This window comes from Apteryx mantelli, chromosome 7 (assembly GCF_036417845.1).
Source record: "Apteryx mantelli isolate bAptMan1 chromosome 7, bAptMan1.hap1, whole genome shotgun sequence".
In the NCBI taxonomy this organism is placed as follows: domain Eukaryota; kingdom Metazoa; phylum Chordata; class Aves; order Apterygiformes; family Apterygidae; genus Apteryx; species Apteryx mantelli.
In genome coordinates this window covers 6,779,192-6,786,332 of record NC_089984.1, presented here as the reverse complement: position 1 = coordinate 6,786,332, position 7,141 = coordinate 6,779,192, and positions in this window count along the sequence as shown.

The window sequence follows — 7,141 nt, the reverse complement described above, 5'->3', positions numbered from 1 at the left end:
ATATTAAGCCAGGTCTGGCTAGTCCTTATAGCCCAGGGACCTTTCCTCTTTCCATTGAGACTTTATGTCTCTACATCCAAGTATGTCCTGCTGCGGCGTGCCATTCTGCAGATCTGATGTCTCTGTCCGCAGTTGTTTGGCCAAGATCCAGCAGGGCCCTGCGCTGGGGATGCATCAGCTCAGCAGAACTGGAGACGGTCCGGCCTCTATTTTTTGCAGAAGGACCGGAGACAATCTGGTCTCTCTTTTTTGCAGAAACCCATGCACAGGGCTGTGGGACAAACACCCAGCACACCGGCCCATGTACCTCCGCTCCTGACAGCCCCACTTGCATGCAGATATGGCAGCCAGCAGCCAGCTGGGACCTAGAGCTGAGCACCACACATCTGTCCCACCCTCTTCTGAGGCCTGAGAACAACAAATCACATGGGCTTGGCCACCCAGATGGAAGAATAACCCAAGACCCGTGCACGCTCTCATTTTTTTTCTTCCTTCACGAGCAAACAAAAAGCAGCACGTGACCAAGCCACACCACCCACGGGGTATGTGCTGAAATGGAAAGGCTTTAGAGGAGAACAGAGGTTTCTCTCCAGAGGTTTCTTCTCGGGATTTTCATCCGCATTGACATGCCAGATTGGAAAAGCACCTGAGGAGATTGCACAGCCTATCCGAGTCGGTAACCCATCGGCTCAGAGGGATTTGCCTGGTATTTCTGACCTGCTGTGGTCTATCATGTCAAAAAATCCACTGTTCAGGAAAAGCCTCGGATCGCATCAAAACAAGAGACTGTGACAACCAACCAGGATAAACAACACAAGTCTGCAGTTAACCAGAGCTGCCAGAGTCCCTCAAGGAAACATTACTCATGCTTGAGAGACATCCCGCATTGCAGATTTACACGCCGGGTCACGCCACATTTGGGGACATATTCACATGTTCCAAGCGTGGGTTCTTTTCTGTGGTTTCTTTTCCACTTTCAACTGTCATGGGGATTGAATTCAATATATTGACTGCACAGCAGATTTGGGCCAGCATAATTTTAAGGGGAAGGAAAGAGCAAAGTCTTTCAATGGCATAACATCAGATGAAATCAGTCACCAGCAGGTCAAAGCTAGCCACAGATTTGGGCTATTAGCACATGGAAAGCCAGAGCAGTGCAAAAGGAACCAAATGAAAGCAACCTGGGAGGCTAAGGTTAGAAGAATTAATGTGAAAAAAAAAGAAAAAAAAAGATCATCACTTCCAGAGGGAAAAAAGTGGGATTTGGAGGAGGAGCAGGATGAAGGGAATGGGGAGGCCTGGGCCCCAGCCTGCAGCGAAGCAGAATTCATGACCAGGGCTGCAAAAGAAGTAAACGAAGCAAAGCGGGAGCAGATGTTGGAAACAGATGCACTTCCTTGCTCTGAACAGCTCTGCAAGCCGGGCTTTGCAGTTTGAAATACTCATCGGACAGCCCAAGGGCAGAGCCCCCCTCCCTCTGCCCCACGCTGCTCGGGGCGTTTCCTGGGAAAGAAATCCGTGCGGAGGAGGACAGGGAAGGGAGCAGGGCGCCCGCGCTAAGCCAAACCAAGCCGTAACTCGATCTCCGTAACTTCCCTCCATCAGGGACCCCGACAGCGCTGGCGCAAGCGACCTTCTCCCGCTGCCGCTGCGGGGGCTGCCTGTGCCCGGGGCACCTGGTCCGACCGCAGGGCCGAGGGGCTCCCGCTAGAGATGCCCTGGCTGCTGCCGCCGCCGCCGGAGCTGAACCTGGGCAAAAGTCCCACCAGCCCCAGGGCCGCAGTCGCACCGCGCGCAGCAGCGCCTGGCTGTCGAGGTGCCACCTACCTCGGCGGTTAACGTGGTTCCTCCGGGCTGAGGGCTGCTCTAGAGGAAGAGCCCTGGAGCAAGGGCATGCTCGGTCTCCAGCCCGACGGACGCTGGGAGCATTCGCCCAGGAGCCCCTGGCAGCCTGGAGCACAACGGCAGCGTCGAAGGACAGAGGCAGCACACGGAGTCGGGCTCCAGACCCCAGTGCCTACATCCACGTGCAGAAACGCGCAGGGACGGCAGATGCCACGTCAGGCAGCAGCCGCCTCCTGCCCTGCCTGCAAACTCTCCGCAAGAGGAGATGAGGGGCCAGCGCCTAAGAGGCCACAACAGCGGAGAAGCCCTAGGGCTCCCTGTGGGCACACAAGTTGCACACGTACCTCAGCACAAGGAAAGTGGAAAGGCTGAATGCCAACAGAGGGAAGAGCGAGCTTTATGAAAAAGCTCTGGAGAATTGCTCCGTCTGGGAACAAATACAAGGCCTTACCTGCTGGCTCCAGGCAATACTCCCCGTCTCCATAAAATCCTTTTGCCTGGGGATGAGATGAGAGGAGATGACGGGCAATGGCAGAGTGGTACCTAAATTCAACCTGCTTGCTCAGTTCGAGGCCTCAAGAAGAAGCAGGCACATCACCGTGGAAAGGAGCCCAGCTAGACACCACCTCTGAGATGTGGAAAATGCAGGAAGAACTGCAAAGATGTCCATGGTGGTCAGGATTATGGTGAGAGACCTCCAGAGCTGAGCTGAGAGAAGCCAACTCACCGGTGCGTGGGCAAAAGAGGCTGCTGGAAAGGTTGGCCATGGTGAATGAGGACTGCAGGTGCAGTATTAGAGCAGCAGGATCTCCAGCTCCTGGTAGACAGCCATGTGGATGTTCCTTCCCAGCACAGCTAGGACATGGCTCAAGTCTTCTCCAAACAGCCCCAAAGGTGTCAGACAGGAGGAGTCCTGGAAAGACGAGTCTCCACCAGCAACAGGCAGGCAACAGGCAGCAGCAACGCAGGGAGCGAAGGCCAAGCAGCGAGACCAAAAAGACTGTAAGAAATTTCGTCTGGAGCTAAACCCAGCAGGAACTGGCAAAGTGATTAACACAATAGGAGAGGGCAGATTTTGGTTTTTTTTTTATTAGACTAGGAAATATAATTTATTGCATAAAAATTAATTTGTTACAATAGGAATGCTAAACTTTATTTACAGTTCTTTAGTTTACAGAATAAACAGATGCGTTTTTAGAGGATGCCCCCAGGCCCATCCCCCGGACATATAAATATGGAAACAGACTGCAGAGCAAGAGGACGGACACTGTCAGCGAGACACCGACGGCGGCTTTGCCTTCCCGGAGACGGCGAGACGCCCGCTCTGCATCGCAAAGCTCCTCGCCACCTCCGCGGCCCCTTCCCGAGACCCGGAGACATGCACACGGGCAGCCGCGGGAGGCACGCGCGGCTCCTGAGCATCCCGGCCGGGATCTGAGCGCCGGGTCCGAGCGGGATGAACACGCACGCGCCTGGGGGCAGCAGGAGAGGCTGGCGCCATGGCGCCCTTCCCGGCTCCCGCCGCCGTTTCCCTGATCCGAGAGACACGGAGAACAACACACACGCACGTATCGGCGCCTCCGCGGACCTTCGGGTCCTGCGCGCCGAGGGGAAGGGGATGATGACGACAAGCGTGCGCAGCGGTGGGACCCGCGGCGGTCCGAGGGGGACGGACGGACAGACAGACAGACGGGCACACCACCACGGGGGCCCGTGAAGCAGACACGGCGAGAATGAGAGCGAGAGAGATTCAGACACAGCCCAGAGCAGAGCGTTTCCCCTCCCGGCGAGCACCCCGGCGCTCCGGGAGCAAGCCCACGCGCATCGCTTGCTGCAGCCCCCTAGCACGCCAGAAGCCGGTTAGGTAGCTCCATCCTTCCTGACTTCCCAAATTTACTTCCCTCAGATCAGAGACAGGGTTTCAGAAATCAAGATGCTCAAATGCAACCGAAAAGATAGGCAAAACCCTTCCTGCGTTACAGAGGAATTCACCCAGCAGAAGTCTTCCCACCTCAGGCTTCCAGCCTAGACAAAACAGCAAAGTGAAAAACAAATTCATAAAACAAAATAGGGAAACACTAGAGGAGCTTCTCACTGTGGTGAAAGGTATTTGGTGGAGAAAGGCTGTATTTGTCAAACTTGCCGAATCCCCCGTGCTTTAAGGAGTTCCATTTCGGCTTGATTTGTTTTAAAGCTGCCCAGAAATACATCTGAGGATTTGATCCATCTGTGGTTTAAAATGCGATGGGCATTTGCATTACCAAAGGTCTAAGTATTTGGCCAAATCTGCATGGGAATTCCAGACTTTAAAAAGTTTGAGCAACACATAAACACAAAAAAAGTCCCCTTCCTCCCACGTGCCTTAGAAACCCAACCGGAAATGGACCCGGAGAACCCGAAACACAAGAGAGTGATACTACGTGTCAAATCACTGTACACAGAGTTGCCAAGATTAATCAAATCTGAGTCCTTCACACGCTGATTTCAGGGTTTGCCAACAAGAAACACCACAGGTGGGCACCAAGCACACTTTGGTAGAGCCTGCAACCGTCTCCGCGCTCGGGAGACGTTCGGACTCCTAACTATGTTCTTGCCTAGTAAATCATGGGAGAAGGGAGCAAACCAGGCACAAAGCAACGCTTGGGAATGTCCACCGTTGTGAACTCAGCAAGGGGGGAGCCGAATTGGCACAGACCCTCTCACGTTGCCAAAGACAACCTGGTAAAAGTGAGTGTGACACCTGCAATACTGAAAACACGCACACGCACACCAACACAAAGCACAACTGATTTGCTTCTATCAGCTTCTTCTCCATTGAGGTCACCTTCTATGGACGCCCTTTGCAATTGAAGCGCCAGGAGCGGGACCACCCGCTCTGCGCCCAGACCGTGCCATCTCTAAAGGCATCCACACGTTCTTAGCAACCACTGGAGGGGAACGAACACTGCTTGAATGGGCAATCTTCTCTACCGGTCCCCTGAATACTTCACCTTAACCGTCCTCCAAAGCCGATGCTCTCTCGCGCCACGTGCCAGCTCCCTGAGTTTGCTCTCGCTTTCCCTGAGGCTGCCCCGGGAAAGATGCTGGCACCTTTCTCAAACATGCTACACGGCTGGCTATGGAGATCTCGCGGGTATGACCCAGGGCTTCAGCATCTGATGCAGCACCAAGCGCCGCATCCCCAAGCAGGACCTGCTCCACGACACTGCTGACAGACCTTGGTCAAAACTTGCTTTTAATACTTCCATTGATGGAGAATCCACAGTCTTGCTGTGCTATCTAGTCAAATCCTGAGCTTTGCAGCCCCTTTCCCTTTTTTTTTCCCCCTTAAATACAAATTTCTAAGATATAACAATTAGTGAGTAAATATTCCTGTTTGCAAGTAATCTACGTGTTTACCCTTCATTGAGACACTGTATCTTTGTGCTGAACCTTCTTACTGACTACCCCTTGATTGCTTTCCATTCATCACCCAAATTTCCGCTGCTATAAAGGTCAATTACAGAAAAAAGGGAGAAAAAAGGAACTGCAGGGAGAAGAGGGAAACCCTATCACTGCTTACAATGCTGTCTCGTGTGCTAAAACGATTAGCCCAGCTTGCGACTTGGAGATCCTTCCTTACCAACAGGTACCAGAGGTAGAGCTCAGACAGCCCAGGACAAAGAGAAAACCCAACAAAAAAAGCAAACTAATGACACAATTGGCATTTCTTTCAACCCCACTGAGAAATGGACTGTTTAAAATGTCACGCTGTACGGGACAAATCCATCATTTTAATGGACCAGGCGCTGAGACATAATGACCTCGATTTCTGCGGCACACAGAACGTTAATCTACCAGGTTTCCTTTCCTCAAGCGATCACAGAACCAGAAGAGCCCCAATAAGGTCATCCACAGAAGCCAGCTGCGGGATTCCTCTTCCCAATACCTACGCTGATAGCCAGCCCGGCTAATTCGAAACAGTCCACAAAAAATGAGAGCTCCCGGTTTGAATCCTCACCGCCCACTGAAATACTGACTCAAAAACTGGGGGTGAGCGCAAGGAGGATGCGGCTTTGCAAACACACCGCTGCATGCCCGGTCCTTGCTCCATGACGCGGCTCTTCTCCAAACCTGCTCATTTACGGACCCCCAAAACCACGGCTTGGGGTGCGAACTGCAAACTCCTGCTTTTTTTGAAAACTTTGGCCTGTGCATCAGTATAGGAGTGTAGGACTGAATTCTTTGGTTTGTGTTTAAGTTATCTACATGAAGGCGTATCCATTCTGAAAGGCTCCCCCCACACTAGGTCACAAAAGTATCCCCATTAAAAATATAGATCCGGAAGCACTCCGGATGCCAGAGTGACTCCCCTTCACTCCCTGAACTGCAATTTTCCACGTTTTCACTTCATTCACTGCAGTGTTGAAGGAATCCCCTTCATGCCCCAACCTCAACCACAGACTGGTTTAATCCAGCGCAAGTCTCATCTCCTCATCTCCAGAATTACTCCATCTAGGCTGGTCCTGAGCCAGGTCCCCAAAAGGCCTTGGCTACCCTCAGGCATTGCGAATACACTCGCCCCCAATATTCAGCCTAACTTTTCCACTGCTCATTTTGGACCGAGAGCAATCGTATCGCAGGTTCGTGGGGAGCAGCCAACGGCAGCAGAGCCACCTTCTCCTTTCTGCTTCAGGGACCTGGGCTGGGCAAAGGCAAAAACTAGCAATGGAGGAGGAGGAGGAGGACTGGGAAAGCATCTGGCACAGTGCTGGGAATGGTGGTGGCAAGTCATGTTGGTCCTTAAAGAAAACCATAAAAAACGCATGGCAACATCCCTCCAGCCTCGTTTCTGGAAAGAGACCTATTCTTCTGCAGCGTGGTTGCTTGTGGGGCGCTCTGCAAGCACCAGAAAGGGGCCTTTGCAACGAAAATCATGGAGACGGTCTTAGCTTGCCCTTCCTGAACCACAGGGGCCTAGAGGCACTTATCCCTATGGACTTCCCCGGGGGTCCCAGGACTTGTAAACAAGTTTTTCTTGACTTGATCACACATGTCCACTAAAAAGAGTGTTCATTTAAATCTCTCTCTCTGCCACTCTGACCATAACAATGCTCTTGCTCTCACACAAAAAAGATTTATAAATCTTTCTTTTTTTCTGTTTGTTTTTTTTTAAAAAGGACTCATCCAAAGATCTGGATAATAAATTATTTGCGTTTCCTAAGAAACTGTTTTTTTTTTCCTTTTTCTTTCTTTCTTTCTTATTTGCCTTTTTAAGCTGTCCGAAGCTTTTGACAGAAGTAAGCGGTTTGTCTAG